Source organism: Bombina bombina, chromosome 2, assembly GCF_027579735.1.
Source record: "Bombina bombina isolate aBomBom1 chromosome 2, aBomBom1.pri, whole genome shotgun sequence".
Classification (NCBI taxonomy): Eukaryota; Metazoa; Chordata; class Amphibia; order Anura; family Bombinatoridae; genus Bombina; species Bombina bombina.
Genome location: NC_069500.1, coordinates 1,257,945,990 through 1,257,958,878, shown reverse-complemented (window position 1 = coordinate 1,257,958,878; position 12,889 = coordinate 1,257,945,990). Strand labels below are relative to the sequence as shown.

Here is a 12,889-nt window from a genome sequence, read left to right as displayed (position 1 = left end):
AACAGCAGCCAATGGCTGTGTGGAATATAACAGTGTTCTGCACTTCCATTTCTAACAAGAACTGAGAAGCTCACAATTTCAGAATGGAGTTACAGGTAAAGAAAACAAAATAAATAATGAAAGTATATTGCAGAGTTATTTTATATTTACCATTTATCATTTTATATTACTATCTCAAGGTGTTTAATGTCCCTTTAAGGGGAGGAATCTGCATTGATAATTGTATGTCTAGGTAAGTGCTTTGCCCTTACCCAAGATGGCTGCTGTAATAACTGTATGAAGGAAGGGAAATGCCATCTGGGAGGGGGAGGAGATTTAAGTGCTAGAGAGGAGAAATTGATGTTATGAGAAGTGTGGAGTTTGCACAGACTTGGAGATGGGAGAAGAATGTTGCTGTTTCTAAACAGAAAGAAGTTACTCAGACTGAGTACATGGATTCCATAGACAGTTCAGACATTGCTACATGTGGCTGCTACAGAGTGAGAACTTTTATTTGTACAGTGAGTGTGTCAGCCATTATCTGCTGTTTTAAGATCTCCTCAACTCCATGTTAACTAAATGCAAGAGAAAAGATAGACTAGTCATATCTGATGTGCTGCAGAGTGTGTTATATATTACAGAGATAACCCAGAGAATATTCTAGCACTTTATTCTGCACAAATACACTAACTGGATTGCACAGCAGCATTACATAAGGAAGTAACTGAGTGTGCTGTATATTAAAGTGATAACCCAGAGAATATTCTAGCAGTTATTCTGCCTGAACAGTTTGCACAAATACACCAACTGTCTGTAGTAAAAAAAAAATGACTGGCTTCCCAGTATGAGACAAGTGGATTGCTGAAATTCATTAGCAAGGTAGAGACTGTTATGTTATTCAGTATTTCTGAGAAGCTTTTGACCATTGCATCGATCACAAGCAGCGCTCTCTAGCTTTATTCACAAGCAGTAAGGGATTATTACCTCAGCTAAACTCTATTAAGTATATGAAACTGCATTGTACAGCGCCAACAACAGTGCAACAACAGTTATGTTTATAATTTCATGAGCTCATGATGGACTTCTGACTACATAGGTAACTGATGTCATAAGAAGTTATTGTGAATAATATATATTTGTATTTGTTACACTGTATGCTATTGGTTAAACAACTTTATAACAATCAAAGCAACATTTTATTTGAAGAATTTTTTTTGTGTGGTTATTACATGTTTCTGTACTAAACTCTTATAGGACCCCACACCTTAAAGGGACATGAAACCCAATTTTTTTTCTTTCATGATTTATAAGGAGCATTCAATTTTAAACAACTTTCTAATTTACTTCTATTATCTAATTTGCTTCATTCCTTTGATATCCTTTGCTGAAAAGCATATCTAGATATGCTCAGTAGCTTCTGATTGGTGGCTGCATATAGATGCCTCGTGTGATTGGCTCACCCATGTGCATTGCTTTTTCTTCAACAATGGATATCTAAATAATTAAGCAAATTAGATAATAGAAGTAATTTGGAATGTTATTTAAAATTGTATTCTCTACCTGAATCATGAACAAAATTTTTTGGGTTTAGTGTCCCTTTAATACTCTAGGGTGTCCCCTCTATAGGTGGAGGCACTGCATCATACAGGCATCCCCTCTATACCCGATTTCAACCTCTCACCTACTCCCACTCTGTGGAGGCTTAGGTCACATACACGAAACAGGTACACAGCATTACACTATCACCTACCTCAGGGAAGGTCAGGAAAGTGATTTCTGTTCCTGCTGCTGTTAGGTGTATTGTACTTTTAAGTAGGACTAGCTGATCAATTAGGCCTTAAATGCAGTAGTATATATTAGTTCTGTGTTTGTAGCATGTGGTTGCTTGTGTATTGAGTTTCTGAACTTCTTACTCTGGAAATTACTACTTGACAATACTGGTATGACTTTCTTCTTCTCCTGACTACGCTTTTGTATTAACCCCTTGTTTGTGAATGACTTGGTATTTGACTTTGGCTTGTTTGTGGACACTGCTTTTGTTAAATGATTTTGTGCTGCTTTTCCCTGTGAGACCTAATCCTGTACTATCAGGAGAACTGCATTAAAGTATCTTATTCAATTTTATATTTGTCTAGATAGTGACTATACAGAGGTACGCCCTTCTTTGATATTTGAATTTTTTAATTCAAGCCTTCAGGCTCGCCGGAAACAGCAGTTATGAAGCAGCGGTCTAAAGACTGCTGCTCCATAACTTGTCCGCCTGCTCTGAGGCTGCGGACATCAATCCACCCGATCCTATACGATCGGCTTGATTGACACCCCTGCTAGTGGCCTATTGGCCACAAATCTGCAGGGGGTGGCATTGCACAAGCGGTTCACAAGAACTGCTTGTGCAATGATAAATGCCGACAGCGTATGCTGTCGGCATTTATCGATATGTGGTGGATATAATACGCTTTCCTCGTATCATGTCCGCTCGCACTTTCATAAATCGGCCTCTTAGTGTTAAAGACCCTTTGGCAGCAAAATTGCATTCAGTCTTATATCTTGGGAATAACATTATTATTTAATCTGTATAAAAGATTCGAGAGCTACACTTTACAATGCAGAAAGTTGTGTGTTTTTTCTAGCCTTGACTTTAGGTAGCTATGAAGGAACATAACGCGTAATATCCCCTTCCTTAAATTCTTACACTTAGATTACAAGTTTTGCTGAAAAATTGGCCATTACGCGTAGAATGGTAGATCTCCCGTATTACAAGTTGCGGTGGTATAGCTAAACCGCAAGCGTTTTAGCCTGTGACACAACGATCCAATCTGCACTCAAAAAATGACGTGTGAGTGCAGGATTTTCCATAGCGCCGTATTACAAGTTGTTCGGGCAGGCTATAACGCTAGCGTTATAGCTTATACCGCCGCAATCCATTCTGCGATCTGAGACCAGTAGGATTTTGAAAAAAAAAAATGTTTCACAAAACTCATAACTAAAATGTTACAAAGTACACTAACACCCATAAATTACTTATTAACCCCTAAACCGCCGCCCACCCACATTGCCAAAACTAAATAAATCTAGTAACCTCTAAACCGCCGCCCCCCCCACATCGCCAAAATTATAATAAAACCATTAACCCCTAAACTGCAGGTCCCCCACATTGCTACTAATAAACTAAATCTAGTAACCCCTTAACCGCGGGCTTCCCACATCACAACACACTAAATTAAACCATTAACCCCTAAACCTAACACCGCCCTAACTTTAAATTAGACTTACAATATAACTATATTTAAATAAATAAAAACTAACATTACAAAAAATAATAAACACTAACATTGCGAAATAATAAAACAAAATTATCTAAAATAATAAAAATTACACCTAATCTAATAGCCCTATAAAAACAAAAAAGCCCCTTCAAAATAAAAACACCTCCTAACCAAACAATAAACTACCAATAGCCTTTTGTAGGGCATTGCCCTAAGTTAAACAGCCCTTTTACCTACAAAAAATTACAAAGTCCCCCAAACAGTAAAACCCTCCACCCAACCAACCCCACCCCCCCAAAATAAAAAACTAAGTCTAAAAAAAATGTAAGCTACCATTGCCCCTAAAGTGGCATTTGTTAGGGCATTGCCCTTAAGAGGGCATTCAGCTCTTTAACTGCCCATCCCTAATCTTAAAAAAAAAAAAAAAAAAACACCCCAAAAAAACTAACACTAACCCAAGGAAATCTGCTCATGGTTCCTGAAGTCCAGACATCCATCTTCATCCATGAGGCGAGAAGGCTTCATCCAGGTGGCGAAATCTTGATCCACTGCAGGTGTATCTTCTATCTTTATCCCAGTGGCGCTGGATCTGCGCTGCTGGCAAAGATGCTCCTCCCCTCCACAGCTCCGGGCCACCGGGGTGAAGATAAAAGATGTCGCCGTCTGGATGAAGATAGATGTCCGGACTTTAGGAACCGTGAGTAGATTTCCTGTGGTTAGTGTTAGGTTTTTTTTTGTTGGTGTTTTTTTTTTTTTTAAATGATTAGGGATGGACAGTATAAGAGCTGAATGCCCTTTTAAGGGCAATGCCCATACAAATGCCCATTTTGCAATGGGTAGCTTAGGTTTTTTTTAGACTTAGGTTTTTTTATTTTAAGGGGGTTAGTTGGGTGGCGGGTTTTCCTGTTGGGGGGACTTTGTAATTTTTTGTAGGTAAAAGAGCTGTTTAACCTTTTAAGGGCTATTTTTGTTAGGTTAGGTGGTGTTTTTATTTGGGTGAAATATTTTTGTTTTTATAGGGCTTTAAGATTAGGTGTAAATTTTATTATTTTGGATAATTTTGTTATTTTTTTGTAATCTTAGATTTTTTTTTCTCGTAATGTTAGTGTTTATTATTTTCTGTAATGTTAGGTTTTTTTATTTTTTTTTCATAGTATTAGGATTTTATAATTTTGTAATGTTAGGGTTTTTTATTTTGTTTCTTTCATTTATTTAAAATAGTAATGTTAGTTTAATTTATAGTTTAATCTTAGTTTTTTTTTTATTTCACAGGTAAGTTTTTATTTATTTAAAGATAATTATATTGCAAGTTTAATTTAAAGTTAGGGAGGTATTAGGTGTAGGGGTTAATAGTTTAATTTAGCGTGTTGTGATGTGTGGGGCCAGCGGTTTAGGGGTTAATAGGTTTAGTTTATCAGTACCAATGTGGAGGGGCGGCGGTTTAGGGGTTAATCATTTTATTTAGTGTCAGGGGAAGAGGTTTAGGGGTTAATCATTTTATTTAGTGTTGGCGATGTCGGGAGCGGAGGATTAAGGGTTAATAACTTTAATAAGTGTTGGCAGTGTCGGGGGCAGCGGTTTAGCAGTCATTTTTTTGCGTTCTTTAAACACCCGGTATAGCAGACAATTTGTTATCTAGGTGAATGTTTGTAAACTTTCTCTATCAATAAGATCAGCTTGTTATTTAGCCTTCAATATTATATTCAGTACATATTCCCTATCAAAATGAGTTAATCAGCAAAGTGTTTCAGAAGTACAGGTGCATTTAAAAAAATAAATAATAATAAAAAAAACTTTTGGTAAGATTTAAATAATATGCCTAGGATGACTTAATGGTTTCAAACATGGCCAAATACATGAACATCTAAAGAGGAGGCAGAGGTTTCTATGATATTTAAAAATACATTTTATTTTGGTACTTATCAGTTATAGATAATCAGAGAATATGGTACTGATTTACTGGTCCTTAAAGGGCCACTAAACCCAAAATCTTTCTTTCATGCTTCAGATAGAACATACAAATTTAAACAACATTACAATTTACTTCTATTATTTATTTTGCTTCATTTTTTAGATATCCTTATTTGAAGAAAAAGCAATGCACATGTTGAGCCAATCACACGAGGCTTCTATGTGCAGCAACCAATCAGCAGCTACTGAGCATATCTAGATATGCTTTTCAGCAAAGAAAATCAAGAGAATAAAACAAATTAGATAATAGAAGTAAATTAGAAAGATGTTTACAAATGCATTCTCTTTCTAAATCATGAAACAAAAAATGTGGGTATCATGGCACTTTAAAGCTTGAAATCTGGATACAAAGCATTTAGCTTGACATTTTTCATTAAATATTGCAAGTTAGGATCATGCCCAAACAAGACCTAAACAAATATATACATATGTACATTGGTAATACCATTGAGGAAATCTTCAATTAACTTGTCTTGATGATAAACTAAACCAGCAACTAGCAATCTCCACAAAATCTCCCTCTTTCTGTGGGGATTTTATGATTCCATAAAAATATATGTACCAATCTTCCCCCCCCCCCTTAAAAAAGTAAAAATATTGAGAGTTTTAGGTACACAAGTTATTCCAGAAATGTGTAGGCAAAATGTATAGATATTTTAGGGGCTTCCACCCAGAAATCACAAAACTAGTTTCCCATGTGAACACGCATCTCAACATTAAATGCTGCATTTTAACAGGTTGGATTTCCTTAACCCCTTAACGACCGAGGACGTGCAGGGTACGTCCTCAAAAAAAAGGCAGTTAACGCCTGAGGACGTACCCTGCACGTCCTCGGTGTGGAAAGCAGCTGGAAGCGATCCTGGGAACAGAAATTGGGGATTGACATCTCCAAAAGAATGTACACTTGATTAGCACTCTAATTCCCTAATATGGAATTGTTTACTGAGTTTCAGGAATGCGGATCAGTGATCAGCGATCCTGTTTGCTTCCAGCTGCTTTCCGTTTATTGCAGTGATGCCTCGATATGGAGGCATCCTGCAATAACCTTTTGAAGCCATCCGATGCAGAGAGAGCCACTCTGTGGCCCTCTCTGCACCGGAGATCGGTGGCTTCCTTCGTTGGTGGGTGGGAGCAGTACCGGGAGGCGGGTGGCGGCCATCGATGGCCCTGGAGATGTGGAGGGGGGCGGGATCGTGGGCTGGGATGCCCGGGGGCGCGCACGGATGTGCACGGGAGGGCGGGCGCATGCACGGGGAGGGAGCGGGTGGGAACCGCTACACTACAGAAAAAGGTTTAAAATAAATCAGTTAAAAAAAGTAAAAAAAAAAAATGATCAATGAGGTGGTGGTGGGGGGGGGGGGTTTGGGGAAGCTACACTACAGAGAAAAAAAAACTAAGAAAAAAAAGCCCTTTTTTGTCAGCTGCCAGTACCCAAGATGGCCCCCAATAAGGCAGATGGGGAAGGCTACAGAGCTGTTTTGGGGGGGATCATGGAGGTTGGAGGCTAAGGGGGGTCCTACACAGCAGAATAATTTTTTTTATTTTTTTTTTTAAAACCTAAACCCCCCAAAAAGCTTTTATTTTAGTACTGGCAGACTTTCTGCCAATACTTAAGATGGCGGGGACAATTGTGGGGTGGGGGAGGGAAGGGAGCTGTTTGGGAGGGATCAGGGGGTCTGATGTGTCAGGTGGGTGGCTGATCTCTACACTAAAGCTAAAATTAACCCTGCAAGCTCCCTACAAACTTCCTAATTAACCCCTTCACTGCTAGCCATAATACACGTGTGATGCGCGGCAGCATTTTGCGGCCTTCTAATTACCAGAAAGCAACGCCAAAGTCATATATATCTGCTATTTCTGAACAAAGGGGATCCCAGAGAAGCATTTACAACCATTTGTGCCATAATTGCACAAGCTGTTTGTAAATAATTTCAGCGAGAAACCTAAAATTGTGAAAAATTTAACTTTTTTTTTTATTTGATCGCATTTGGCGGTGAAATGGTGGCATGAAATATACCAAAATGGGCCTAGATCAATACTTTGGGTTGTCTACTACACTACACTAAAGCTAAAATTAACCATACAAGCTCCCTAATTAACCCCTGCACTGCTGGGCATAATACACGTGTGGTGCGCAGCGGCATTTAGCGGCCTTCTAATTACCAAAAAGCAATGCCAAAGCCATATATATCTGCTATTTCTGAACAAAGGGGATCCCAGAGAAGCATTTACAACCATTTGTGCCATAATTGCACAAGCTGTTTGTAAATAATTTCAGTGAGAAACCGAAAGTTTGTGAAAAAAATTGTGAAAAAGTGAACGATTTTTTGTATTTGATCGCATTTGGCGGTGAAATGGTGGCATGAAATATACCAAAATTGGCCTAGATCAATACTTTGGGATGTCTTCTAAAAAAAAATATATACATGTCAATTAATATTCAGGGATTCCTGAAAGATATTAGTGTTCCAATGTAACTAGCGCTAATTTTGAAAAAAAGTAGTTTGGAAATAGCAAAATGTTACTTGTATTTATGGCCCTATAGCTTTCAAAAAAAGCAAAGAACATGTAAATATTAGGTATTTCTAAACTCAGGACAAAATTTAGAAACTATTTAGCATGTTTTTTTTTGGTGGTTGTAGATGTGTAACAGATTTTGGGGGTCAAAGTTAAAAAAAGTGTGTTTTTTTCCATTTTTTCCTCATATTTTATAATTTTTTTATAGCAAATTATAAGATATGATGAAAATAATGGTATTTTTAGAAAGTTAATTTAATGGCGAGAAAAACAGTATATAATATGTGTGGGTACAGTAAATGAGTAAGAGGGAAATTACAACTAAACACAAACACAGCAAAAATGTAAAAATAGCCTTGGTCCCAAACGGACAGAAAATGGAAAAGTGATGTGGTCATTAAGGGGTTAATGTTGTATCTATAACTTTATTTTTGTTTCTTCATTGCTTATCCTTGAGAAAACTTTTTTGTTTTAAAAATTTAATATTTTGCCTATTAGGGATTTGTCATAGGTGAAGCTTGTCTTTTTGTAACAAGGCTAGAGTAAGACTGCCAATACCTCTTGTCATGAGAAATAAAAACTGAGATTGATTGTAAGCTTCTGTGGTTAACAGCACCCTAGTTGCACATTTAGAGATTGATCCACATTTCCACTCACTCCCTAAATGACTGTTTTGTTTTCTGATGAAACAGCAGTAATAGATGTTAAGACTGAAAAACACATTGCTGCTTCAATGGTTTATGGAAACTCTCTACTTTGGAAGATCCATTGGGTAATGTTTAAGCCAGATGCCAGCAAGCTTAGATGCTGTAAATATTTATTACAATATGATTTAGCACTTTCAAAATAAGGTCATCAAGCTTTTGATTTGTTTAGTATCTGTATTGTCTCTTTAAAGTTAAATAAAAAAAATATTATGGCAACTTCTGTTTTTTTTATCATGTGTCCCTTGATAACAATTAGTTAGCCAACATCTATAACATATCTACATAAAAGCTAAGGATTTGGCAGTCTTATTTGTGAATATATTTGGTTTCTGCTTTATATTACTTAATGTATTCCTATCCACATTGTTTTATTATTATTATTATTATTAGTAGTAGTAGTAGTAGTAGTAGTAGTAGTAGTAGTAGTAGTAGTAGTAGTATTAGTATTATTATTATGAGGAAAAATTATAAAAATGTTAATGTAAGTACTTAGTGAACCCTTGGAACAACAGGTCATAAATTACTAAAAATAGGTATATAAACACAACATTGTGTACTGTGCTCTTAAACATACATATTTGGTATTTTTATTTTTTATTGGTATTTTATAGGGTGTAGTATAACATTGCATCCAATAATAAATTGGTATTTTATGTCCACATGGTCTAAAAAGTTTATTGCACTGTATCTTAAATTACTCATGCTACTATCATTATATTATCTTCAGTTATCCAGAAAATCTGACTCATTCATGTATCTCATCATTAACCAGTTGTATTACTTTATATATCATCAAAGGGGATGGTAAACACTTCAAAATTGTGATATAAAATGTTTATTTATTTTTGTATTTATTGCTCCCTTTTCCTTTTATTTAAGTCTGAAAATTAAAAGTTTTCCAATTCTGAGAACTAACAGTACACATGGCAGGTTTTACAAGATTAACCCTGACCAATTTATGTTCTTAGCTGGCTTCAAGACCTGCAAAACAATTATTATTTTTGAATGATCCAAATGCAAACAATTACACCATCTTTGTACGGGAAAAATATTGGATCATATATTGCAAAAGTTACCCATGTGATGAATGGACAACATTGACGTTGACAGCCACAATCCTTTTTTTATAAACTTTTCAACAGGTTTTGCATTTTTTTTTAATATAATCCTATAAAGATACTTGATACAGTACAAAAATTTTATTTTCCACAAATTTGTGAGTATTTCAAGGTAATTTGGAATAATTATATTATCTTTCACATATAAAATACATAGATTCAATTTTAAATTAAATACAAATATATGGTCTAGATTCATTAAACTTCATCACTGTAGGGTACTTCATCGGTAGTGGGCAGGATAGAAATGTACATATGTATTATTAAATTTACATATACGTGGAGGGGGCGGAGCCAACTGCCGAGCCAGCTAGACGTGTATGCTTGTAGCTCCAGGCTCATAGATAACATTTACTAATTTATTTAGCGTCTACAGAGCCCAAACTTGTTCTAAATTACTCTAAAAGATTAAAGCTACATGTAATATTCATTAGGGGCCGAAGCCAACTCAATCAAGGAGCACAACGCTGAAACCTACCTTTAAGCTACCCCACACAGGCGTTCCGGCTGGAGCCTATATCTCAACAGTATGGAAATTACGGAAGCCCTTACAGTTTGGGAACAACGTACCCAGCAAAGTTTGGATCAACACTTTCGAAGCATGAAGGAGGACCTGATGTCATTGTTGCTAGCACTCACTCCACAGGGAACCCACACGGAGGAGGCCGTAGATCCGACACAACACACCGAGGCTGATAAGACAACAACTGAGCTTGTGCGGGGGATTACCTCTGGCAGTGCCATGCCGCCCTCTGAGCTTTGCGAGATAGGTCATCTATTGGCTTTTCCCTCTCCACAGCCCATCCAGGTGAAATCGGAACCCGGTGACAATATCACTGCGACAGCAGTGTGCACGCTTGTTATGCCGCCATCTTGGACCTTACATACTTACCCTCCTCCTTTTGCCTATGTTTGGGTCGCTGCCTTTGCCCCGGGAAACCACTTCTATGGAGCTATAATGACATCGGCATCGTTGGCGCTGCAGAGCTTGATCAAAATTACTTCGCCAGCAGACGCGCACACAGACACCGGTTCCAGCTTCTTACCGAGATGTCTCCAGTCTCCCAGAGTCGGCACATCACAAACAGATGAGACATACATCTCCCATAGGGCTAATACGGGAATCGGCTAGAACTGTGGTATTTCTTTCCCCTTGCTGGGTGGCTTCTCCTGTGTGAGACTTTGCACCTAACTTTTTAAAGAAAGCCTATGCTATGTAAATGTACTCGCACACTCTGCATTAATATTTCCAAAAACTCCGGATCAAGACCCCCCAGCTCTGTATTTGTTTTTTATGTTAGCATATCCCTGAGATTTGTTGCTACAAAGCACTCTCTATCCTGTCCTCCTGAATACAGACTTCATTGCGTCTTTTATCTTATATACTCCTGTGGCACTATTTCATAAACCATGCTATTTAGACCTCTATGTTGGCAATGCTGTATCAGGGTTTGTGTGCTGCTCATTTTAACTATGCATTCACCTTGGAACTTCAGGGTTATGGAGGTGATATGTAGATATGTGCCCATGTCTGTGGAGATACGTAAATAATATTTTTACATAACCCTGTGCAACATAAAGTCACTGCTTGAATATAACCTGCCTGTACAGGATATACTATGTAAATACCTTCTTTTGCTGGGCCTTGTTTGCTTAATGTAGACTAGAGGGTATGAGTTTAGATAGTTAACCCCTATGATATGCACTTAACACTGTAGATGGCAGGAAGGTCCGCTATCACGCCATATTCTCTCACCAGACGTAGTCAATCTCAGCTCAGATTAAAAGTTATCTTTTATATTAGCTCATAGGTTAAGGGTCACTTCTATAACTACCAATCCATAGAACCCCTAATTCTATCAATACCTCTTCCCGGTTTAAGCCTACATAGAGACTGATAAACTCAAGAAAAGCAGTTTTTCTCTACGCAGTTAACGCCATTTTCTATATGCCTCATCTAGGCTACCGGATTTAACTTGTTCAGGACTATGACATCTATATTACTCTAAATGTGAGCTGTTATAGTCACGTCTGTATTGAGTAACAAGGTACAGCCATTAACTATTAACTATTTACATTACGCTATAGAACAGGTCTTTATTGTATTTGACTTTGCTCAGCCTGCACAAAAACCACTGTATGTTTGGCAACTCTTTAGGTCTTTGCTAATATGATTTTGTCCTCTTTCATATACATATGCAGTATCATATAAGAGGCCTACCACTTTCACCCACTTACGGATTATAAGGAGTTAGAAATAGGCGTTAGTTAATATCAAAACTTTTACAGCTCACATAGTTAATACTACTATTATAGTTGAGCACTTTTATAGTTATTTATATTTTGTTGCATATTAGCGTTTTTAACCCTGTGCTGTGCAAATTTTTCTAAAATTATGGGACACGGTTTATATATATATATATATGTCCACTCCTTATAACAACTGCCCCAGCTCCAAAGATACATTGATATAATTCTCTTATGTAACTTTAAACGCCATGCCTACTTGCAACTAGTGTACTACAGTAAATTAAGATAGCCATTAGCACTTTTCCCCTATATATATTATTATGCCTTGGTGCTTATTAACCCTGCTCTGTGTACATCTCCTTCAGACTGTGGGACATGATTTATATATATCCGCCTCTTATACTATCTGCCCCAGCTCTAAAGATAAATTGGTATAACTTTCTCATGCAAGATGACCATTTAATTTTAAACGCCATATCTCCTCGCAACTAGTGTATTATTGTCAATTAAAATTGGCATTAGCATCTTGCCCCTCGCCATGTACTCCCCCCTTATTAACATTATTTGGCCTCCTCAATTTTAAAAGCGCTCCGCCCTCCCTCCCTTCTCTCCCTTAATTTTTTCTAAGCGGCTCTTGCCCGCTGTATCCCATCACCCCACTCCACTTTTACTAATCCAGCTCATATTGGTCTCATTCTAAAACCCTTCTGGACTCCTATATTTATTTTTTGCCTCTCATGGTAATCCTTCGGGTTGCCAAGAATTCAGATAAGGGTTTTTTTTCTTTATCATATGATATTTCAGATTACTGAGCTGTGACCATTACACTGTTTTCCAAATAAAAAAAAAAAAGAGGTACCTATTATATAGACTCTAATTTATACTAGACCACATTTCCTGCGCTATCTCACATATTGACTTATGGGACTGTTTCCCCCACTTGATCATACTGTTTCCCAGTGCTTGTCCTTCGACCATTTACATGATATCCTATTATGGTTTTAAATACTGTAACCTATTTGTTCATAGATATACAATTACCTTTCTTGGTCCGTATGTAATCAGCTGTTTGATTATCTGA

The 12,889-nt window shown here is 37.2% G+C and overlaps 1 long non-coding RNA gene across 1 annotated transcript in view; it reads left to right on the top strand.

The window, feature by feature from the left end:
- The first annotated feature begins 345 nt into the window (after positions 1-345).
- LOC128648245 (uncharacterized) overlaps positions 346-12,889 on the top strand; it is a 73,278-nt gene continuing 60,734 nt past the window's right edge. Inside the window, exon 1 of the long non-coding RNA XR_008400551.1 lies at positions 346-1,075. This is a non-coding gene — a long non-coding RNA (uncharacterized LOC128648245). The remainder of the gene's footprint in view (positions 1,076-12,889) is intronic.